General features: G+C 39.6%; 1 non-coding gene across 1 annotated transcript; it reads left to right on the forward strand.

Annotated features, from left to right (window-relative positions):
* The first annotated feature begins 8,015 nt into the window (after nt 1-8,015).
* On the forward strand, nt 8,016-8,086 carry TRNAE-UUC (transfer RNA glutamic acid (anticodon UUC)). Its single transcript has one exon. It is a non-coding gene; the product is annotated as a tRNA-Glu (tRNA).
* Nucleotides 8,087-25,501: the final 17,415 nt, after the last annotated feature.

A 25,501-nucleotide genomic window follows, 5' to 3' on the forward strand; every position in this document is an offset into this window, starting at 1 on the left:
GGACTTGGAAGGCAGAACTGAAGCCCAGGGCCAAGGGGCCTCTACCCAGAATCTGGAAAATGTAGCCAGCACCCAGATTCTGTAGGGCAGGGCTACTGCCTAAGTGGGCTCAGAGAACAGAGGATTATTTTCAAGCCTTGAAAGCTAATGTAATGTGTTCTGCTGGATTTTGGACTTGCTTGGTGCCTGTTATCCCTTCTTTCCCTCCAATTTCTCCCACTTATAATGGAAACGTCTACCTTGTGCCTGTTCCACCACTGTACTTTTGAAGCAGATAACTTGTATTCTAGATTTCACAGATGAGGAGGAATTTTGGTCCAGGATGGAATTTGGCTTTGGAGTTGATTTAAGACTTCTGGGAAGATATGCTAGGGTGAAAGTGTTTTAATGTGGCAAGGACATAAATTTTGAGGGGCCAAATGGGGGAACGTCATGGACTGAATTGTGTCCCCCCAAAACTTGTGTCAACTTGGCTAGGCCATGATTCCCAGTATTGTGTGTTACCCTCCATTTTGTGATCTGTTGTGATTATCCTATGTGTTGTAAATCCTACCTCTATGATGTTAATGAGCCAGGACTCAATCTACAGGATTAGGTTGTAGCTTGAGTCAATCTGTTTTTGAGATATAAAAGAGAGAAACAAGCAGGGAGGACAGGGACCCCGTTACCACCAAGTAAGAAGAGCCAGGAGTGGAGTGCGTCCTTTGGGTCCAGCATCCCTGTGCTGAGAAGATCCTAGTCCTGACGACAAGGACTTTCCCCCAAGGTCAACAGAGAAAGAAAGCCTTCCCCTGAAGCTGGCGCCTCAAATTCAGGCTTCTAGCCTCCTAAACTGTGAGACAAAAAATTTCTGTTTGTTAAAGCCATCCATTTGAGATATTTCTGTTATAGTACCACTAAATAACTAAGACATAAACCAAGGAATGGTTCTAGTGGTGAAACCTTCAGGCACTGAGGAAGACAGATAGTGGAGGTTTTTTGGAGCTGAGTATATTTCAGATGCAGATGACACAACCTTGCTTGCTGAAAGTGAAGAGGATTTGAAGCACTTACTAATAAAGATCAAAGACCACAGCCTTCAGTATGGATTGCACCTCAACATAAAGAAAACAAAAATTCTCACAACTGTACCAGTGAGCAACATCATGATAAACGGAGAAAAGACTGAGGTCGTCAAGGATTTCATTTTACTTGGATCCACAATCACTAGCCATGGAAGCAGCAGTCAAGAAATCAAAAGACGCATTGCATTGGGTAAATCTGCTTTGTGCAAAAGACCTCTTCAAAGTGTTGAAGAGCAAAGATGTCACCCTGAAGACTAAGGTGTGCCTGACCCAAGCCATGGTATTTTCAATAGCATCATATGCATGTGGAAGCTGGACATGAATAAGGAAGACCAAAGAAGAGTCGACACCTTTGAATTGTGGCGTTGGCAAAGAATATTGACTATACCATGGACTGCCAAAAGAAGGAACAAATCTGTCTTAGGAGAAGTACAGCCAGAATGCTCCTTAGAGGCAAGGATGGCGAAACCACATCTTAGATACTTTGGACATGTTGTCTGGAGGGATCAGTCCCTGGAGAAGGACATCATGCTTGGCAGAGTACTGCGTCAGCGGAAAAGAGGAAGACCCTCAACAATGACACATGGCTGCAACAATGAGCTCAAGCATAACAACAATTGTAAGGATGGCTCAGGACCGAGCAGTGTTTCGTTCTGTTGTGCATGGGGTCGCTATGAGTCGGAACCGACTCGACAGCACCTAACAACAACAACAACAACGTATTTCAGAGCTGTTCCCATTATACCCACAGAAATGGCTCTCTACCAGCCTATGGGGCCTGGACTCAGAAAGATCGTATCGCTTTGGTTTCTTTCTCTCATAACCACCATCCAGAATGGCTGCAATGTGCTCTCCATGTGTGAAAGTGGTTGTAACTTTCAAAAGATTTCTTGGCAGGGTTTGCAGAAGGGGCAGTTTTTGGGGGATGATGCAACCATAGATAAACCCTGGGCATAGAACAAAAGCATAGAGAAGAGTGAAGCAGAAGCCATAATAAAATACGCTTCTTGCTCTGAGCTGCCTTCGGCCTGTCTAATTTTGTTTGTGGGGTTCTATTACCACACCTAGAAAACAAACACATTTCTTTCTGCCTTTCTCCCTCTTCCTCCCTCTCCTAAATAGTAATTGTTACCTAACAGGCACTTTGCTAGACCCTTTGGACATAATAAGGCTGAAAAAACAGTCCCTAGACAAGGAACTCATTGACCTGTAGTAAAAGAGAGATAAGTAAAGAGACAGTAATAGTGATAATTGTAGCAAAATTTCCCTCACCATGCACTGTTCTAAGCACTACTTTTGTATACTCATTTAGTGCTTACAACACTATGGCGTAGATACTATTTTCATTGTCTACCTTTTGAAAAATGGGGAGCTCAGATGTAGAACAATTACATAACATGTCTGAGGTCATACATCTAGTAAATGGCCAGGCTGGGATCCAGTGGCAGGCAGCCTTAGCTGACAGGGCCCTTGTTCTTAACCACCAGGCGTCACTGATGGCACATTTGTTAAATGAGGAAACTGGGACCCACGAAGCTGTTCTTTCACAAAGGGGAGTCTCAGTCCCAGCTGGCATCTCTGGGAAAGCTTCCTGGAGGAAATGGTATCTGAATCTCAAAAAATAGATACAGATTGCTCAGGCAAAGGAAAAGAGGGTTTGGTAGGATGAAGGGGGGATTCCGGTCAGAGGCAATGTCAGAGCCTGAAGGTGTGAGAGGGCATGGCTTTTTCAGAGACTCACAAGTCACTCAGGTGTTGGGAACAAAAGGCATAGCTGTCGTGGCAGGAGCGGAAGCTGACGAAGTGCATAGGAACCAGATCACAAAGGGTCCTCTATTTTAATCTAAGGCCTGTAGATTCAATTCTGAAAACTATGAGGAGACTCCAAAGATCTCCAGGATTACCAGACTCATTTCTGAACACCACGCTGCAAAGTACAGTGGCTCCGAAGAGAGCAGTCACCCTTCCCTGCCATTCTCCTTCTCCGTACCCTGGATATACCACTCACATACACCAAGATGGTCTTTTTGTCACTCACTCACTCATTCTTATATTTGTGCATATATTTATTCAACAAATTTATTTAGCACCTATTATATGTCAGGCAGGAAGTACTGGGTGGTGCAGTTAATGTGCTTGGCTGCTAACTAAAAGGTTGAAGGTTCAAGTGTACCTAGAGGTGCCTCAGAAGAAACGGCTGGCAGTCTACTCCAAAAAAATCGGCCATTGAATATTCTATAGAGCCCAGTTCTATTCTGACACACATGGGGTCACCATGAGTCGGAATCGACTTGATGGCAATTGGTATGTGTCAGGCACTGAGCTAGGTAACAATGTGACAAACATGAATAAGACACAGGCACTACCCTGAGGAGAGCAGAGCGTATTAGGGAAACAGACATATAGACACATAATTTCAAAGCAATATGCAAAATATACTGTAATAGATGTATTCAAAGTGCAGAAGGTGACAGTAGAAGCCGCAGCAGTGCTTAATGGCTAAAGGCTCAGACTCTGGAGTCACACCGCTCTGGGTTCAAATCCCAGCTCTGCCACTTACTGGGCCAGTAAGTGGCCTTGATTGCTGTTTCTCAGTTTCCACATCTAACAGACACAGATCATATTATTAATTACCACATTGGGTTGTTAGAAGAATTCGATGAGTCGATATGTGGAAGGCGCTTAACCCATTGCAGTCGAGTCGATTCAAACTCATAGCGGCCCTATAGGGCAGGGTAGAATTACTAACCCATAGAGTTTCTGAGGAGCACCTGGTGGATTCGAACTGTCGACCTTTTGGTTGGCAGCCATAGCACTGAACCACTACGCCCCCAGGGTTTCCCGAAGTCACATAGTGCAATACAGAAGCAGAAATCCGGAAGTGACAATGCTCCCCAGTAGATGTCACTGCTACATAGCGAGTTAGGTGAGATAATATCTGAGTTCAAGTCTACCACTTAACAGTCCCTTCAGCAAATTGGTACCTGAGTAGTTTTCTCCTCAAAATGCAAACTGTAGCAGAGGACTGATGGGTTGCAAAATGAACAGGGGTGAGAGGTGACGATCATCTGCTTACAAAAAAGCCTTCTAAATCTTTGGGCCCGCTAAACCCACTGCTGTCGAGTGGTTTCTGACTCATAGCGACCCTATAGGACAGAGTAGAACTGCCCCATAGAGTTTCCACGAGCACCTGGTGGATTCGAACTGCCGACCTCTTGGTTAGCAGCCGTAGCACTTAACCACTATGCCACCAGGGTTTCCTCAGGTCCCCTAGAGAGCTTTAAACTTTCCCCATAGAGGCTGTCTGGTGGAAGTCGTTTTCCCTCTGCTTCCTGGAAATCGTGGATTTAATTCCAGGCCTTGGCAGGGAACACCTGCTCATTTTTAAGATTTTCACACATTTTTGAGAAGGCATGTGGATGATAATTGACAGAAGCCACTAAGACCTTATCTTTAAAGGTACTAAAACAAGGAACTGAGGCATGGTGACCTAGGAAGAACCTTTGTGAAACAGCAGGAGGCAACTTTCCTGGGTCAGGCTTTATGGCAAACTCATTTGAGCCTAAAAAATTAATCAGGTGCCATGGAGTTAGTTACAGCTCATACCAACCCCATGTGTGTCAGAGTAGAACTGTGCTCCATAGTGTTTTCAGTGGCTGGTATTTTGGAAGTAGACCACCTGGCGCTTCTTCCAAGGTGCCACTGGGTGGACTCAAACCTCCAACTTTTGGTTAGCCATGGAGCACATTACCCATTTGCACCACCCAGGGACTCTGCTTTGAGCCTACAGTTTTACTGTCTATGGACCAGGAAAGGTCAAAGTTCAGTAGTTCAGGCTTTTCCCCACGACCTCTACAGATCTTAATTTAGGCACCGCACTCAGAGGATGATTTCTTTCCGGTTCTCGATTCCGACATGACACACCCCTGAGGTAAACTGGGTAGGCTAAGGCCCCAGGGGCCATCATTTGCTTGTTTACGTATCAGATTTTTATGGAAAACCTTTAGGCCAGGCTTTGCATTAGATGAAAGAATACAGAAATGAATAACGCATGGCCTGTTGCTCAGACATCTCAGTCTTGGCTTTAGCAAGAGAAAAAGACATGTAAGCATAAAGCCATCTAATACAGCCCTTTAAAATTGTTGAGAGGTGGCAACAAAGTCTTGTAAAGAAAGATATTGGAGAGAACGACATTTTACCTTTGTAGTGAAGGGGGTGAATAGGAGTTTGCCATGTGAAGAAGTGAGAGAAGAACCTTCCAGACAGAAGAATCCATACACAAAGACAAAATTAATAGCAATTGCCCTGAGTTGAAGGTCTGGGGATTTTGGGTACGGAGATGAGATGCCACTCTCTGATTTGAGGAGACTGTGCAGATAGTGCTAACAAGGCCTGAAGTTCTCATAAAGGGGGTCTCAAAACGTTGAGTGTTGGAACCACCCTTCTTTCCTCTCTCGTTGATTGATTGTATGACTTGTGTTTTTTTGCTGGACAATCTGCGTTAACTTCATTTTAACTTGGACCTGGGCTAAGAGAGTTATTTTGGGCACACAGCAGTTTGCCTTGGTCTTTGTGGAGGATGGCTCTGGTAAAGACCATCAGCCTTAACATGTACTAAACCAAGGAAACTGAACCAGTTGCCATCAGGTCAATTTCAATTCATGGGGACCCCAGTGTGTCAGAGTGGAACTGTGCTCCACAGAATTTTCAATGTCTGAATTTTTGTGGAAATAGATCAACAGGCCTTTCTTCTGATGCATCTGTGGGTGGACTTGAACCACCAGCCGTTTGGTTAGCGGCCAAGTGTGTTAACCATTTGCATCACCCAAACGTGTGCTAGCTACAATAACACTGATGTTAATAATTGCTGATCTTGTTGAGTGCTAAGTGGCAGGCACTGTGCTAAATGCTTTCTATGTGTTATTTCATCTAAGCCTCCCAATAACCCTGTGAAGAAGCAGGATAGTGTCAGGGCATAGAAGAGAGCTTGGGTTTGGCCATGTGGGGCCAGACTGCCTGGCTTCATATGCGGACTCTGGGTTACCCTGGAAAATTGCTCAACCCCTCTCTGTGCCTCAGTTTTCTCATCAATAAAATGGGGATGGTAATGGTACCAAACTTTTGTGTATGGGAGTCCCTGCGTGGCACAAATGGTTAACATTCTCGCTGCTAACGAAAAGGTCAGGGGCCTGAGCCCACCCAGATACCTTGGAAGAAAGGCCTGTTGGTCTAATTCTGAAAAATCAGCCATTGAAAACCCTATGAAGCATGGTTTACTCTGACACACATGGGGTCGCCATGAGTCGGAACTGACTCAGCAGCGACTGGCTATTATGCGTGAGTTCATTTTAGGAGCAGACTCCTCAAGAGGTAAGTCCGGCTGCAGGTCACCCTTGGTGTGCAGAGCTGAGGATGGTTTTAAAACCCTGCTCTGTATCCAGCTGGCATTACCCATTCTTCACTGAGAATGAATCCAGGAAATTCAAGAGGTACAAGCAATCACCAGAAAGCTATTTGTTGTGATTGGGAAACACTCAAAGAAATGGAGTGTTTCATAGATGATATAATATTTTTAAGGTGGCATATGCGAATGAGTAAGCTCAGGGTATATGAGTGAGTTTACATTCCACATCAAGGTTTTACTTAAAGTTTACATTTTGTTTAAATGAGAAGTAAGATCAATGTAATATGGCTTAAACCTTTCTCCAAAATTTATGGCTTATTTTAATAAACCTCATAAAAGACACTTTTAAACGTATGCAGCATTCTTAATGTAATGGTTCCATTCTTGAAATATATAGTATTTAGGTTGCATCTAAAATGCTGTAAAAATATCACAAAGGCTGTAAAAATATTGTTAACGGGAAGAAATCTTTTAGAGGAATAAATATTTTCTTGGAAAAGGGAAAGGCTGTGAACCTTTTAGGCAAGGGAATGGCTTGGTTTTGAAAAATAACAATTTGCCTTTTTTTTATGTCCTTTCTGTGGTTCTACTTCAGCCAATTATTAGATTAAAGCAAGCTGTTGCTACGTGCCCTAGAAACTCAGAGAGATTTGATGTTGCACCCTAAGTTTGTGGGGACAGCTCTATTTAAAGCTTTAATAAGGTCAAAGGAACAAAGAAGGAGGCTGGCTGAGCCCTCTGTGTTATTTTAGGACTGTGTCTTAGAATTACAAGGCTTGCATTAAGCCATGAAAAGAACACAGGCTTTAGGGTTAAAAGCCCACAGTTTGAGACCTGGCTTTGCCATTTATTTACTGGCTTTCTGACCTGGGGATAATCACTTACATGCTCTGAGGCTCAGTTTAGTGAATCTATAAAACGGGGTTAAGAATACCTGCTCTAACCACTTTGCAAGGATGCCATGGGGTCAAATGAGAATGTGCGAGAAAGTGTTTTGCGAGGCAGAAAGGCCGAGAGTGTACATGGAATTTATTTCCTTGACAAATGTTTGTTGAACACTTACTATGTGCAGACACAGAACATTCGTGAGCCAGAGTGAATTTATAGAGCTCATTCAGGCCATCCCTGCCTTTCCTCCTCCCCAGTACCTCCCGGTATTTTGGCTGAGCCACACCTCTAAGCCACTCTGCGTGGATGAGAGGCTATTCCATTATAAAGAGATACATTTGTATCCTTCTTTGGTGAACTGTTTCACTCTCTATATGTTGCCACTTTCAGAAAATTTTCCGTTAAGTATAACCGAAGAAATATCACTATGAATGATAGAGAAGCATGTCAGACAGCAGCTGAAAAGAACGTCGAGTACAACCCCTTAACAGTACAGAGGAGAAAACGAAGGTCCGGAAAGGGGAGATGGCATGTCCTGCCAAATTCATTGTTTTTTTCCTGCTCTTGAGAAAAATAGAAATGTAAGCCAAAATTCTGTACAAAAACATTAGTAAAATGAGAAAAATAATGCTTTTCTGCCTTACTACCCAGACTTGGGGGCATTGGTAGTTCAGTGGTAGAGTTCTCACCTTTCGTGCGGGAGACCCAGGTTTGATTCCTGGCCAGTGCACCTCATGTGCAGCCCCCAGCTGTCTGTCAGTGGAAACTTGCGTGTTGCTATGATGCTAAACAGGTTTCGGTGGAGCTTTCAGATTAAGACAGATGAGGGAGAAAGGCCTGCTATCTACTTCTGAAAATTAGTTAATGAAAACCCTATGGATTGCAACAGTCCGATCTGCAACTGATCACAGGGATGGCACAGGACTGGGCAGTGTTCCATTCCATTGTGCCTGGGATCACCTGTCATGAGTTGAGTGCCGACTTTATGGCAACTAGCAACAGGGACAACCCAAACTTATACTATCTCACACAACTTTACAAAGTCTCATACTTCAGTCTTCATAAAAGCACAGCCTTGAACCAAGATAAGGAACTAAGGTCAAATGTTAAAGAATAGATGGGAAAGAAAACTCTAGCTCACATAGCTTTTCTTATTACACATAGCTTTTCTTATTACCAGCTATTAAATGCTTATCAGTATTTATCATTTGCTCTTGGATAAAGTACATTTAAAACAAGGGAATCTAATAGGCCATAAAGTATTAGGTACTGGATGGTGACTAAGCCATTTTGGTTAACTTTTCCAGGTGGGCCACCATTACTTTCTTTTATCTCTGCAGCACAGCTTTCATTAACAGATCTCAGAACACTTTACATCTAACCATAATCTCTGGGCAAGGTGGGAGTAACTACCTAAGATTAGCACCATTTTAAAGATTGGGTAACTAAAAGTCTATGGTGGTTTTGTGACTTCACCTTGTGACATCCATAGTGTGTGTGAAGGGAGAAAAGAAGATTCCTGGGCTAACACATCCCAAGAGTGCTGCTCTAAATCATGGGTTTGTCTTGTCCAGCTGTTGTACAGTACTTGAGAGTATGGACTTTGTTGTTGTTGTTAGGTGCTGTCGAGTTGGTTCCGACTCATAGCGACCCTGTGCACAACAGAACGAAACACTGCCCTGTCCTGCGCCATCCTTACAATCGTTGTTATGTCAATCCACCTCGTTGAGGGTCTTCCTCTTTTCCACTGACCCTGTACTCTGCCAAGCATGATGTCCTTCTCCAGGGACCGATCCCTCCTGACAACATGTCCAAAGTATGTAAGATGCAGTCTTGCCATCCTTGCTTCTAAGGAGCATTCTGGTTGTGCTTTTTCTAAGACAGTTTTGTTCATTCTTTTGGCAACCTATGGTATATTCCATATTCTTTGCCAACACCACAATTCAAAGGCATCAATTCTTCTTAAAAAATTAGGTCTTCCTTATTCACTGTCCAGCTTTCACATGCATATGATATGATCGAACATACCATGGCTTAGGTCAGGTGCACCTTAGTCTTCAAGGTGACGTCTTTGCTTTTCAACACTTTAAAGAGGTCCTTTGCAGCAGGTTTACCCAATGCAATGCATCTTTTGATTTCTTGACTGCTGCCTCTATGGGTGTTGATTGTGGATCCAAGTAAAATGAAATCCTTGACAACCTGATGTGGATTATTGGTTCAGTTGTGAGGATTTTTGTTTTCTTTGTTGGAAGTGCAATCCCTACTGAAGGTTGTTGTCTCTGATCTTCATTAGTAAATGCTTCAAGTCCTCTTCACTTTCAGCAAGCAAGGTTGTGTCATCTGCATAGCGCAGGTTGTTAATGAGTCTTCCCCCAGTCCTGATGCCCCGCTCTTCGTATAGTCCAGCTTCTTGGATTATTTGTTCAGCATACACACTGAATAGGTATGGTGAAAGGACACAACCCTGATGACCACCTTTCCTGACTTTAAACCAATCAGTATCCCCTTGTTCTATCCGAACAACTGCCTCTTGATCTATGTGAATTTTCCTCTTTATCTATGTAAAGGTTCCTCATGAGCACCAGAAGGATGTTTACCCGTGTTTTATTGACTACACACTCTGGTGGCATAGTGGTTAAGAGCTATGGGTGCTACCCATAAAAGCCAGCAGTTCAAATCCACCAGGCGCTCCTTGGAAACTCTGTGGGGCAGTTCTACTCTGTCCTATAGGGTCGCCAGTATCCTTTCCTATCAAATTAAGATAACAGTACTTTTCTCATATGGATGTTTGGAGAATTAAAAGGTTCCAATACATGAAAATTCTTAGTGTAGTGCTAACACATAGCATATGTTCAATAAGTTAACTATCATTATTTTTCCTCATAGAAACATGTCTTCCGCACGTCCTGTCCCACACTCATACCCCTTAATATATTTACCAGCGGTGCTTACTTTACAGTTTAGTCAGTAACAGGTTTTCATTATGTCCTCCTTTAAGATATATTTTCTTCTTCCACCAACTTCATTTAACATAAGCATCATTTCCTTACCAATAATTATTCCATTAGAACGCGGGGTCTGACACCTTTAGCAGAAGGGGAAAATCTCTCTTTTATATGGGGTCTCAGTAACTTTCCTAAAGGAATTTTTCTCCTTTATTCCATGAGACACCTATTCTGGCTCTTTCTTCCCCTTTAGTGTTTGCTGCTAAATCCCTCACTATTTACATTTTTTTCTTCCCCTGTCAGAAACTTATACTAGCTTAAGCCTTGTTGTTGCTAAAGGCTGTGATGATTCCCGATCACACCAACTGAAAGATCAGTCACAAAGAAGCCTGTCGCTATTTTCACTCTACCCCTTATGTATGAATTCTAGAATCCTGCGAATTCCTCCACATATTCTCAGGAATCCCAAGGTTGCCACATGCATGCTTTGTGAATGAATCATTGGCTACTATTTGCTTCCCACTATTTTTTTGCCCTTCTTGTCTACCTCTCAATGGTTATATCTCTGATTGCCAAGGTCATTGACACCCCATGGAAGCAATCAGTGTCACTGTTGCTGATTGTCTTAGTCATCTAGTGCTACTACACAGAAATACCTCAAGCGGATGACTTTAACAAAGAGAAATTTATTCGCTCACTCTTTAGAAGGCTAGAAGTCCAAACTCAGAGTGTCAGCTCTGGGGAAAAGATTTCTTTCTTTCTTGGCTCTGAAAGAAGGTCCTTTTCGTCAATCTTCCCCTGGTCTAGGACCTTCTCAGTGCAGGGACTCTGAGTCCAAAGGATGTACTCTGCTCCTGGGACTTCTTTCTTGGTGGTATGAGGTCCCTTCCCTGTCCTTTTATCTCTTGCAAGAGAAAAGGTGATGCAGGCCACACCCCAGGGTAACCCCCCTCACATCAGATGAGGGATGTGACCTGAGTAAAGGTGTTGTATTCCACCCTAATCCTCTGTAATATAACCTAATCTTGCCTCATTAACCACAGGTAGAGATTAGGATTTACAACACAAAGGGAAATTATATCTGATGACAAAATGAAGGACAATCACACAATACTGGGAATCATGGCCTAGCCAAGTTGACACACATTTTGAGGGGACACATTTCAATCTATAACACTAAGTATACAATCACCGTTGTTGATGCCTACCAACTTCTCCTATCAATAGCATCATTGCAGGTACCCATGGAAGCTGCTGCAAGTGTTATTGCCCAAACAAGAGTACCAATGCCCAGTGTATTTCATAGGGCTCCATCTCCCCAAGTGGTCTGTGCTATCTCCTCTCCCTGATGAAGCTCTTAATATTATTTATTTAGTTCTTGAAGATACTGGTGCAAATACTCTATCTCTTTTCATTTTTAGTCACTTTATCATTGGCGGCACCATTATCCGGGAACTTGTGCCTGCTGAGAACTCATAGTGATATATATCATAATCTATTTAGGAAATCCTTCCCCTTCCACCTTGACTTGTTTCATTGAAACAAACTGGTTCAACGCCATTATCTTTTTCTTGAGAGTCAGATATTTCTCAAAATAGTCATCCTCCATATATGTAAGCTTTTAAAAGGCTTGTTATGCCAGTTGTTTATTTATCTAAGCAGTTATTTTTTTTCCACAAATTTTTATTTAAAACTATATGCTAATGTGAGAAGAAAGCAGCCGTTTGAAGATCGGGGCAATTCCAGTAGCAGCAGGACAACAGATGTGAAGTCCCAGAGTTGAAACAGAAAGTACTCACAAGGATGAAGCAAGATCATGTGTACTTGAAATAAACTAAAAGGAACACTTCAATATGAATAGAATAGAAGTAATAAAGAGGTGAATAGTGAAGGCAAAGCTAGAAACCTAGACCAAAAAAAAAAAGGCCAGTCAAAATAGGACCTTGTATAATGTGAAGAAATTGGCGGTTTTCCTGCAGATGTGGAAATCCATGAAATATTTCAGGTAGGACAATTAAAATTACCGAATTAGATATATGTTTTAGAGAGATGACTGGGGGCAGTGAAGACAATTAATTGGTTAATTTGTGACAGGAGTCAAAGAGACATGTTAAAAGGCAGTTATAGTAGCCTCTAGAGAAATGATGGTTTGAGTTGAGATGTGGCAGTGGGGGTAGGTGGAAATGAGTCTGCTGGACATGGTGGTGACTGGAAGGAGGACTCGTGGGTTTCTGGTTTGGGAAACAGGGTGGAGGGTAGTGGTTTTCACTGAGGAGGAAGGGGAATTATGAAGAGTTCATTTTGGTGACAGGTTGAGTTTACAATGACATTTAGGGCTGATTATTTTGGGTCAAATATATGTAGTTGGATTTGAATCTATGACAGGAAAAAAGCTTTGTGCTAAGGACATGTATTTGCTGTTTCTAGTTCCTACTGGTGGCGTAGTGGTTAAGTGCTATGGCTGCTAACCAAAGGGTCTGCAGTTCGAATCCGCAAGGTGCTCCTTGGAAACTCTATGGGGCAGTTCTACTCTGCCCTATAGGGTCACTATGAGTCGGAATCGACTCGACAGCACTGAGTTTGGTTTTTGGTTTGGTTTATGATAAGCATAGTATAGACCCCATTGTAGGTTGTTGGAGAAAAAAACAAGATCTGGGGCAAAACAATAGTACCGATAATTATTCTAAAATTTACTTAGTCCTTATTATTATTATTTTTTTTTTATTATATGTTAGGCTCTGTGTTAATTCCTTTATACACGTTGTTTCTCTCATTGACCCTATGAGGTAGGAATTAACCCTGTTATACAGCTAATGAATGGGGGATCAGAGGGGTTCCAATACAATCCAAAGTCATATTTGACCTTATAAGTAGATTCAGTACTCAAATGGAGATCTGTCTGTCTTCAAAAATAAATGTTATCACTCAAATTATTACTTTCCTGGGTGAGACAAGTACTTTTCAGGGTTCAAATTCTGACTCTGTCACTCATTAGTCGCATGAATTTTGTCAAGTAACTGTACCTCACCAGTCCTCTGTTTCTTCACGTGCTACATGTACACCACAATTCTATATGACAACGTCAGTAAGATGAGAAAAATAATGCTTTTCTTTTGGTCTGGCTTCTTTCACGCATCGTAATTATTTGGGGAGCCATTCATGTTGTGTATTTCAATAGTTCATTCTTTTTCATTGTTGAGTGATACTTCTTCGCATGGATATACCACATTTGTTTCTCATTCCCCTGTCGATGGACGTGTAGATTGTTTCGAGTTTTTGGCTGTTACACATAAACCTTCTGTGAACATTTATGTGTAAATGTCTGTATGGGAGTATGCTTTCATTTGTTTTTGTAAATACGTAGGAGTGAAATTGCTGGATCACTTGATAAGTGTGTGTTTAAATTTTTAAGAAATTGCCAAGCAGTTCTCCAAAGCAATGTAATATTTTACATTCCCACCACAATGTATGAGAGTTTCAGTTCTTCCACATCTTTGCAAGAACATGGCATGGTTAATCTTTGTAATTTTAGCCATTCTGGTAGGCATACAGTGGTATCTCATTGTTGTTTTTATTTCCATTTCCGTAATCATTAGTGATTTTGAGCATCTTTTTTTGTGCTTATTCACTGTCTGTATATCTTTCTTGGTGAAGTATCTGTTCACATCTTTCCCTGTTTTGTCATTGAGGTGTTTTTTTTCTAATCATTGCATTTTAAGTGTTCTTTATGTGTGCTAGAAACCCTGGTGGTGTAGTGGTTAAGTGCTACAGCTGCTAACCAAAAGGCTGGCAGTTCAAATCCACCAGGCGCTCCTTGGAAACTCTATGGGGCAGTTCTATTCTGTCCTATAGGGTCACTGTGAGTCAGAATCAACTCAATGGCAACAGGTTTTTTTTTTTTTTAAAATGCATTTTGGGTAGAAATTCTTTATCAGATATGTACTTTGAAAATATTTTCTTCCAGTTGAGATTGTCTTTTCATTATCTTGACAGTATCTTTTAAAGAGTAGAAATTTTCATTTTTGATCAAGTTCTGTTTATTAATTTTTCTTTTATGGATCATGCTTTTGGCGTCATATTTAAGAAATCTTGGCCTTATCCAATATGACAAAGATCTTTTCCTGTTTTCTTCTAGAAGTTTTGTAATTTTAAGTCGTACGTTTTAGCATTTGATCCATCTCGAATTCATTTTTGAATATGGTACAAGATAAAGATCAAAAATATATATATATTTTATCTTTGGATATCCAATTGTTATAACACCATTTGTTACAAAAGACTACCCTTTTGATACTGAATTGCTTTTGCATCTTTGACAAAAATCAATCAGTTACATATAAGTGGGCCTATTTCTGAGCTCTCTCTCCTATTAAATTGTTTTTTCTGTTTTTATGCCAATACCACATAGTCTTGATTAATGTAAGTTTATAAAAAGTTTGAAGTTACATAGTGTAAGTCCTCAAACTTTATTATTCTTTTTCAAAGTTTTTTGAAATATCCTACATCCTTTGCATTCCCACATAAATTTCAGAATCAACCTAGCCATTTCCACAAAAAAAGCTTGCTAGGATTTTGATTGGAATTGTGGCAACTTCATGCAGAAATAGTGGAAGAAAGGGCAATTTAACAATATTGAGTCCTCTAACCCATGACCAAGGTCCATGTCTTTACTTATTTAGATCTTTAATTCCTCTCAGCAATGTTTTACAGATTTCTAAGTATATCTCATACATCTTTTGATAGATTTATTCTTAGTATTTCATAATTTTGTTTTTCTTATAAATGGTATTTTCCATTTTTAATTGCTTATTGCTAGTAGATAGAAATACTTCTGAATTCTATATACTGATCTTGTATCTTGCAGTCTTGCTGAACAAATATATTAGTTCAAGTAGCTTTTTTGAATAACCCTTTGGATTTCCCACATAGATGACCATGGCATCAGCCAGTAAGAACAGTTTTATTTTATCCTTTCCAATTCATTTCGTCTCTCTCTCTTTTTTTTTTTTTTTTTGCCTTATTAAACTGACTAGAAATTCTAGTACCTTGTTGAATAAAAATGTTAAGTACACTGTTAACTGTAGCTTTTTCGGCAGGTCTTTTATCCGGCTGAGAAAATTTCCTTTTATTTCTAGTTTGCCGAGATTTTTAATCAAGAAGTGATGTTGGATCTTGTTGAATGTTTTTTCTGCATCTATTGAGATAATTATGTTTTTCTTTTTTTAATGTGTTACATGACTAATTACATTGGTTGTTTTATTAATATAAACCGTCCTTGTGTCCCTCGGTTAAGCCCCACCTAGTTAGAATGTTATCCTTTTCCTGTATTGTTGGATTTGATTTTCTAAAATTTTGTTCTGAAGTTTTTCCTCCATGTTAGTGAAGGATATTGCCATAGTTTTGTATTTCTGTAATGTGCTTGTCTGGTTTGATATGAAGGCGATTTTAGCCTTCTTAGAATGAGTTGGGAAATATTCTGTCCTTTTCAATTTTCCACAAGACTTTGTGTAGAATTGGTATTATTTTTTCCTTAAACACATGGCAGAATTTACCAGAGAAGTCATCTAGTCCTGGAAATTTTTTTGTTTCATTTGGTGGGAAAGTTTTTAACCACAAACTCAATTACTTTGGTAGGTAGTGGACCATTTAGTTTATACTTCCTCTTGTGTGCTACTTTGGTGGTTTGTATCTTTCAAAGAATTTGTCTGTTTTCTCTGAGTTGTCAAATTTATTGGCATGAAATCATTCATAATCTTTTCTTATTATTCCTTTGATAGCTATAGACTCTGTAGTGATGCCACCACCTCCCTCATTTGTGAAATTGATGTGTTTTCTTATATTTTTTCTAGACCAATCTGCCTAAATCAATATTACTGATTTTTCTTAAGAATCAGCTTTTGGCTTCATTGATTTACTGCACGGTTTTTCTGTTTTCTATTAATTTATGTTTTGTTCTTTATTACTTATTTCTTTTATTTACTTTGGGTTTAATTTGCCCTTTTTATACTTTCAGGAGCCTTTGTGATGCAGTGATTAAAGCACTGGGCTACTAACGTAGGGGTCAGTGGTCCAAACCCACCAGCCTCTCTGCAGGAGAAAGATGGGGCGGTCTGCTCCCATAAAGATTTACAGCCTCGGTAACCCTATGCGCTAGTTCTACTCTGTCCTTTAGGGTCGCTATGAGTTGGAAATGACTCGATGGCAGTGGGTTTGGTTTGGATGGTTTTATAGTTTTTTAAGTTAGAAGGTGTGTTCATTGATTAAGACTCTTGTCTTTTAGTTCTATCACTCTTGATCTTGAAGTTTTGTTATTATGGGCACAAAATTTATGACTGCTATGTCTTCTTGATGAATTTACCTTTTATGAAACACTTTTTCTTATTCCTGGTAATTTTCTTTGCTTTAAAATCTACCTTGTCTGACTATATTAATAGCCATTATAGCTTTCTTTTGATTAGTAGTAGCACAAAATATCTCTATACATCTTTTTAATTTTAATCTGTATTTTTCTGTTAATGTGCTTCTTTTGAAGTGCATTTCTTGTAGGCAGCATATATTTGGGTCTTTCTTTTTTAACCAGTCTGAAAATCCCTGCCTTTTACTTTGGGTGGGGGGGAGGTGTGGAGCTTAGAACTTTTACACTTAATGTAATTATGGTTTGCTTAGTATAAGTCTATCATTCTGCTATTTGCTTTCTATTTTTTCTCACCCATTTTCTGTTTCCTTTAAGTTATTTTTCTCTTTTCTTTGGAATTTAATTGATTATTAATCTTTGGACAGATGGATTAACTGAATTCTTTTTTTATTTCATTTGTCTGCTCTATGATACATTGATAGTAGTTTTGTTTAAACAGCCAATAATCTTTTAGCAAGTTTTAAATGTTAAGAATAAAAGTTTTATATGTTTATCCATGTAGCTACCATTTCTAGTGCCCTTCATTCCTTTTTTATAGATGCATATATCCATCTGCTGTTATTTTCCTTCTGCCAAAGGCTTCCTTTAACATTTCCTGTGGTGTGCTTTGGTGGCTTATTAATTAAAGCTCCTTGTTCTCCCTCCTTGGAAGCAAGGATGGTGAGACTGGATCTTAATATACTTTGGACTTGTTGTCAGGAAGAATCAGTTCACGGAGAAGGACATCTTTCTTGGTAAACTACAGGGTCAGAAGAAAAGAGGAAGGCCTTCAATGAGATGGATTGACAGAGTGACTGCAACAATGGGCTAAGCATAACAGCGATTGTAGGGATGGTGCAGGACCAGGCAGTGTTTCGTTCTGTTGTGCATATTGTTCTGGTCTGCACAGAGTTGATATGAGTCACATCTGACTCGATGGCACCTAACAAAAACAACAACCCTGTTCTGTTATTTCGGTGGTTGTTTAAGTGTTTATACTATACTTCTTTAATTTATCACAGTCTTGTTATATTCCTCGCCAACACCATGATTCAAAGATGTCAATTCTCCTTCGGTCTTCCTTATTCGTTGTCCAGCTTTCACATGCATATGATACTATTGAAAATACCATGGTTTGGGTCAGGTGCACCTTAGTCTTCAAGGTGACATCTTTGCTCTTCAACACTTTAAAGAGGTCCTTTGCAGCAGATTTACCTAATGCAATGCATCTTTTGATTTCTTGACTGCTGCTTCCATGGCTGTTGATTGTGGATCCAAGTAAGATGAAATCCTTGCCAACTTCAATCTTTTCTCTGTTTATCATGATGTTGCTCATTGGTCCAGTTGTGAGGATTTCTATTTTCTTTATGTTGAGGTACAAGCCATACTGAAGGCTGTGGTCTTTGATCTTCATTAGTAAGTGCTTCAAGTCCTCTTCACTTTCAGCAAGCAAGGTTGGGTCATCTGCATAACAGGTTGTTAATGAGTCTTCCTCCAATCCTGATGCCCCGTTCTTCTTCCTATAGTCCAGCTTCTTGTATTGTTTGCTCAGCATTGAATAGGCATGGTGAAAGAATACAACCCTGAGCAACACCTTTCCTGACTTTAAACCAATCAGTATCCCCTTGTTCTGTCCGAACAACTGCTTCTTGATCTGTGTAAAGGTTCCTCATGAGCACAATTAAGTGTCCTGGAATTCCTATTCTTCCCAATGTTATCCATAATTTGTTATGATCCATCACAGTCTACCTTTAAGTAACAGTATAACTACTTCACATGTAGTATTCAAACCTAACAATAGCATATTTGCATTTCTGTCCTCCTAGCCTTTATGCTATTATTGCTGTGAAATATATATTATACATACATATATATATATGTATGTATAATATATATACATAAACCCATTGCCGTCGAGTTGATTCGGACTCATAGCAACTATATAGGGCAGAGTAGAACTGCCCCATAAGGTTTCCAAGGAGTGGCAGGTGGATTCAAACTGCCGACCTTCTGGTTAGCAGCCATAGCCCTTAACCACTGCACCATCAGGGCTCCGCATATCTGTATCTCTATGTGTATCTATATCTATCTATTTGTATGTATGTATATATACATGTATATATATTTTTATATATAGAGAGAGATTGGTAGATATATGCATATATGCATGTATAACCAAAAAAAGATCTCATTGCTGTCAAGTTGTTTCTGACTTGTAGTGACTGTATAGGACAGAGTAAAACTGCCCCATAGGGTTTCCAATGAGTAGCTGGTGGATTCAAACTGCTAGCCTTTTGGTTAGCAGCCAAGCTCTCAACCACTTTGCCACCAGGGCCCCATATTCAGTTATAGTATATATGTATTTATTAAGCTTGTAATACATTGATACTATTTTTGTTTAAATAGTCAATTATATTTTAACAAGTTTTATATTTTAAGAATAAAAGCTTTATATGTCTATCCATGTAGTTACTATTTCAAGTGCTCTTTGTTTCTTTGTATAGATCCATATTTCCATCTAGCGTTATTTTCTTTCTGCTCAAGGCTTCCTTTAACATTTTTTGTGGTGTGAATTTTCTGGTGGCTAATTCTTTCTCTCTCTCTCTCTTTTTTTTAATGTCTGGAAAAGCCTTTATTTTGCTTTCATTTTTGAAAGGTATTTCCACAGGGCATAGAATTTGATGTTGACAGATTTTTTTTTTCCCCTATCTTGGTATTTTAAAGATATTGTTTTACTGTCTTATCACATGTATCATTTCTGTTTTCATCCTTTGTTCCTTTGTATATAAAATGTCATTTTCTCTGACTACTCTTAAGATTTTCCCTTTGTCACAGGCTCTGAACAATTTGATTATGATAAAGGAGCCCTGGTGGCACAATGGTTAAGTGCTTGGCTGCTAAAGCAAAGGTTGGCAGCTCAAACCCACCAGCATCTCTAAGTGAGAAAAAACCTGAGGATCTGCTCCTGTAAAGACTACAACCTAGGAGGCACTATAGTACAGTTTTACTTTGTCCTATAATGTTGCTGTGAGTTGGAATTGATTTGATGGCAATGGGTTTGGTTTTCTTTTTTTTGTATAAGGTCACTATGAGTTGGAATCAACTCAACAGCATACAACAACATAACATAGCTTGGTGTATTTTTTTTTCTTCATATTTCTTACATTTTAAGTTTATTGGGCTTCGTGCATCTCTGGGTTTATGATTTCCACAAAATTTGAAATATGTTTGGCCATTATTTATTCAATTTTTTTCTATCCCTTCCCCTCCCCTCTACTCTCCTTTAGGAACTTCAATCACATGTCTATTAGACCCCTTGAAGTTGTCCCAGAGGTCACCAATGTTCCTTTCTTTTTTTCTCTTTGTGTTTCATTTGGAAAGCTCTTGTTGTTTTGTCTTCAGGTTCTTTCTGCTCTGCTTAATCTGCCATTAATCTCATCCTCTGTAGTTTGTTACCTCATATGTTATAGTTTTCATCTCTAGAAGTTCTATTTTACCTTCCATATATTTACTTAATTTTTTTTGACATATGGAATATAGGTATAATAACTACTTTGATGTCCTTCTCTCCTAATTCTAACTTCTGTGCTAGTTATGATTGAATGATTTTTCTCCTCATTATAGTTCATATTTTCCTGATTCTTTGTATGCCTGGTAATTTTTTATTGGATACCAGACATTGCAAATTTGACCTACTTGTATGCTAGATATTTTTGTATTCTTAGAAATATTCTTGAGATTTGTTCTTAAAGCTAATGAAGTTAAGTTACTTAGAAACAGCTTGATCCTTTTGGGTCTTGCATTTAAAATTTGTTAAATAGGAGCAGAGATAGAGATAAATATTTCCCACTACTGAAGCAAGATCCTTCTGAGTACACTACCCAGTGCCCCATGATTTATGTCATTTTCCAGTATGACTGGTGGGAGCAGCCCCTATTCCCAATCCTGCATGCACTGCGGGCACTCTTAACTCTAATTCTTTCTGATGATCTTTTCCTTGGTCTCAGGTAGTAACCTCACAGACGTGCACTGATCAGTACTTGCTGAAAACTTATGAGAGGCCCTCTTCAGGTCTCTGGAGTTCTCTTTTTATGAAGTTCTTGCCTTCCTGGTACTCTGTTCTGTAAACCCCAGTGTCCTTGCTCTTCCCAGTCTCTCAGCTCTGCCTATTTATATTTGAGAGTCTACCAGTTACCCGTGTCTTGTCCTCCACTGTTTACATGGGGCAATTGTTTTCCATCTCTCAACCAAAAAACCAAACCTGTTGCTATCAAGACAATTCTGACTCATAGCAACCCTATAGGACAGAGTAGAAGTGTCTCATAGGGTTTCCAAGGAGCAGTTGGTAGATTTGAACTGCTGACCTTTTGGTTAGCAGCTGAGCTCTTAGCCACTGTGCCACTAGGGCAGGGAGGAATCACTGCCCTTTGCTGTCTGCAGTTTGTGCAGTTTGTGTGTTGTTTTAAATAGTTTGTCTTTTTTTTTTCTTATAGTTTCAGGTAGAAGGGTAAACCCACTTCCTTTGATTTCATCTTGTCTGGATATAAAAGCCTTCTATTCATCTTTTAGCAGTCTTTTTTTTTTTTTTTGGATTGTTTCTATTGTTCTCTAGTCTTTTCTTCTGCAGTATTTAATCAGCTGTTAATTACATTCAATTGATTTTCATTTCCGATATCATAATTTTTGTCTCTAGAAGTTCAATTTGGGTCTTTTTTTTAAACTTTTTTTTTGTCTTAAATTGTTTAATTTTTCCTCTAGTTCCTTGAATGTATGAAATACAGTTATAGGAATTGTTTTAATAACTTACCTATCTAATTCTATCACTGTTTCTTGATTAGTTTGGATGGATTGATTTTTCTCCTCATTATGGGTTATATTTCTCTGCTTCTTTACATGCTGGGTAGTTTTTGACTGGATGACAAACATTCTGAATGTTACTTCTTTGGGTGAAAAATGTTGTTGTATTCCTATAAATATTCTTGAACTTTGTTTTGCAAAGTAGTTATATTACTTGGAAATAGTTTGATCTTTTGGGTCTTTTAAAAGTTGTTAGGTGGGGTCAGAGCAGTGTTTAGTCTCAGGCTAATTTTAACCCACTACTGAGACAAAACTCTTCTGAGTACTGTACCCAATGGCCAATAATTTATGAGGTTTTCTACTCTGGTTGTGAGAACAAGCATTATTCCTGGCTCTGTGTGAATTTTGGTACTTTTCCCCTCTAATTTATGCAGGTGGTTCTTTCCCTGTTCCCTGGTAGTGTCCTTGCACACCTGCAAATGAGTATTATGATAAGGATTTGAAGGAGACTTTCTGCAGATTTCCAGTTTTTTGTTTCTGTGCAGCTTTGTCTTCCTCAGTACTCTTCTCTGAGAATTCTAGCTGCCTTAGCCTAGCATACTTCCAGTTCCACGTTCTTAACTCAGGGAGACTGTCTAGTTGTCTCTGGGTTTCCTCTCCCTCCACTGTGGGCTGGAAACTCTTTCTACGTGTGCTACAATTTATTTCTTTTGTGTGTGGCCTTTCTAGCCATGATCTTGTAACTCCTACCCATGCAGTTATATGATAGGGAAATTGTTGCTACCAAGGGGATGGGTCAGTTTTGCCTTAAAAGAGAGCAAATTCCAGAGCAGGAGGAGGAGCCCACCATCACCAAGGAAGGAGAGACTATCAGGAGAAACCCAGCAGCAGAGGCCCAGCAGCAGGAGATGACATGGTGGGCTTCCTGGCCCACTGGAGGGAGAAAGTTGAGTGTCTTTGGGCACAGACCGAGGGCCAGGGAGATGCATCCTTGTGAGAACAGCTGGGGAGAGGCTATCCTGGTGGAAGAATTGTATCCTGAGTGTTCTTGAGCCTGAATTATAACTGTTACTTCCCATATAATAAACTCCATAATTGTCAGCATGGTCTGTGAGTTCTTTGTGGCCATTGCAATGAACTATCAAACCTAGTAAAGGGTGCTGTGGGAGGGACAATTGGTGTCAGAATTGGTAGAGATGGCAGAGGGAAGAGGCATGTCTGACCTCCAACTCACAGGAATCAGCCTTGGGCTGTTGATCTTGGTTCTTCTTCCCCATTGTGGGGCTGGCAGAATTCAGACACCTCCTCGAAGCCGTTTTTACACCAGGCACTAATCTGGGAAAATAATAGGGCTCACCTCATTTGCTTCCTGTCTCTGGAATTTCCATGTCCTTTTTTTGCCTAATAGCTAATGTCTTGAAATTTGATGTGTTATATATTTTGTATGGTTTTATTTGTTCTGAGGATGGGAGTAAATCAGTCCCTGTTACTCCAACTTATATCACAATACTGTCTTGACCAGAAATCAGAAATATATTTAATCTATTGAAAACTATTGAGTTGTAACATAGAGACTTAAACCAGGTGTTAAACACAAAGATCATAGAGTTGAAAAGGGCTCTGCTCCATGGAGGTAGAGTAAGAGGAATCAAGGAGTTGTATATTCTCTCCATACTTTAGAAGGTGGTCCTTGGTGTTGGTAGAAATGAGCCAACCAAGAAACTAAATAGGATTTCACATTGTGATCAAAAACTGCAAAACCATCCAATCCAATCTCCAAGGTCAAGTGTTAGCCATGCCAAAGTTCTTGTTCACAAGATTGTACCGTTCTTCTGGCCCTCTTAGAAAGCACAGAGAACTCACTAGCTATGTAGATTTTAGCTCTGAAATACTGGAAGAACACAGTGGCAGACAACATGGTCTAATGTGGGGAACTCAGTGATAGATTGTTTGAGAAGCCATCAGATAAAACTGATTCTGCCAGAGGCACTGAAAACTTACTGATGAGCCGATTGATAAGGGGTGTTTTGAATTCACATTGCTGCAGATTCGAAAACACTGGCCCACCTCCCCACACACTTCTCAGCTCTCCTAACCCCCACATTCTGCCACACACTCAAGAAATCTTGCAGAAGTGGTTGTTTAGGGTAGTAGTTAAGAGCATGAACTCTAGAGCTAGACTATCTAGGCTTGATCCCAGTGCTACCATATAATAGTTGTACAACATCAAATAAGATTTTAAAACTTTTTTGGCCTCAGTTTTCTTTTCTGGAAAATGGGGATAATAATAACACTTAACAAAAATGGTTGTTCTGAAGATTTATTGAATATATATAAACTCATTGTCATCAAGTCGATTCTGACTCATAGTGACCCCATAGGACAGAGTAGAACTGCCCCATAGAGTTTCCAAGGAGTGCATGGTAGATTCAAACTGCTGACCTTTTGGTTAGGAGAGGTAGCTCTTAACCACCACCAGGGTTTCCATATATATATATACATATATGCACGTATTCAATAAATTACTTAGAACAGTGCTTGTAAGCACCATGCTGCTTACTGTTATTAGAAAGGATCACTAGGATTCCTTGTCAGCAAGCTGGGGCAATCATAGGACTCACTTCATTTACATCCTGTCTGTAAGGTTTCTGTCTTTTGTTGCCTGGTATCCAATGTCTTGAAAATTGTTTCATATACTTTTTATGGTATTTTATTTGCTTCAAAGGGGCAGTAAATCCAGTCCCTATAACTTTACCTTGTCTAGAAGCAGAAGTCTCACAATGCTATCTTGACCACAAGTCAGGAAAGAAAGTTAACCCTGATAAGAAGTGGGATATTTGCCATGCATAGAAACAGTGAGGATTAAACAGAACAGGGTTCTAAATTTCTGAAAAATTTCTTTGTAAACCTACCTGGACTCAATTTTTAATTTGCTTTCAGTCAAAGACTCAGTGAATTATGGCAGCAGCCTGACTTCTCTTCCAGGATGCATATAGATAACAGAGCTCACATCTCATAAACTCCTTCTTCATGCTGACCTGACATTACACCACAGGAACAATGAAAAATATTATCCAAGATGCCCTTTTTTCTGTAGGTATACCATCACATTATTCATTTGTTCATTCATTCACTCTGGAAGAAAGTTATTACAAGGAAAGTGGTGGAAGTGGCTGGGTTCTGGATATATTGTGGAAATATTTTTTACATGACATGCTGAAGAAATAAATGTGGGGTAGGAAGGAATAGTAGCAACCAAGGATAACAGTTGGATTTTAGACCTACGTAAATGAATGGATCATGTCATTTACTGAGATGGGAAGACTAGTAGAGGTACAGACTTGTAGGATAGGGGAGACAGGAAACCAAGAGCTGTGTTTTGATTGTGTTATGTTTGAGATACCTACTCTTCATCTAAGAGGAGATGACAATAGGCATTCAGACTTACAAGTTCAATAAAGAGGCCCAGGCTGTAGATACAGATTTGGGAATATTGAATGCATGTGTGTGGTATTATATATTATATATATTTATGTCTGTGTGTGTGTATGTAAAGTATGTATATTTGCATAATATAGATGTTTGTGTGAAATACATAGATATTTGTGTATAATATATAGATGTATATTTGTGTAAAATATATGGATGTATATTTGTGTACTACAGATATATGGAAACCTTGGTGGCATAGTGGTTAAGAGCTACGTCTGTTAACCAGAAGGTCGGCAGTTCGAATCCACCAAGCGCTCCTTGGAAACCCTATGGGGCAGTTCTACTGTGTCCTATAGGGTCGCTATGAGTTGGAATTGATGGCAACAGGGTTCAAGAGTGGTTATAGATATATATTTGTGTAAATATATATAGATATTTATATTTATATAAAATATTATAATTTACTAAGATAGTACATACACACACACAAACACATGTTATAACATTTACAGCCCTTAGAAATATCACCTGAGGAGAAAGAGTTGAAGGGGGCCAAGAACAGATCCTTGGAGCTATA

Source organism: Loxodonta africana, chromosome 3 (assembly GCF_030014295.1).
Source record: "Loxodonta africana isolate mLoxAfr1 chromosome 3, mLoxAfr1.hap2, whole genome shotgun sequence".
NCBI classification, from domain to species: Eukaryota; Metazoa; Chordata; class Mammalia; order Proboscidea; family Elephantidae; genus Loxodonta; species Loxodonta africana.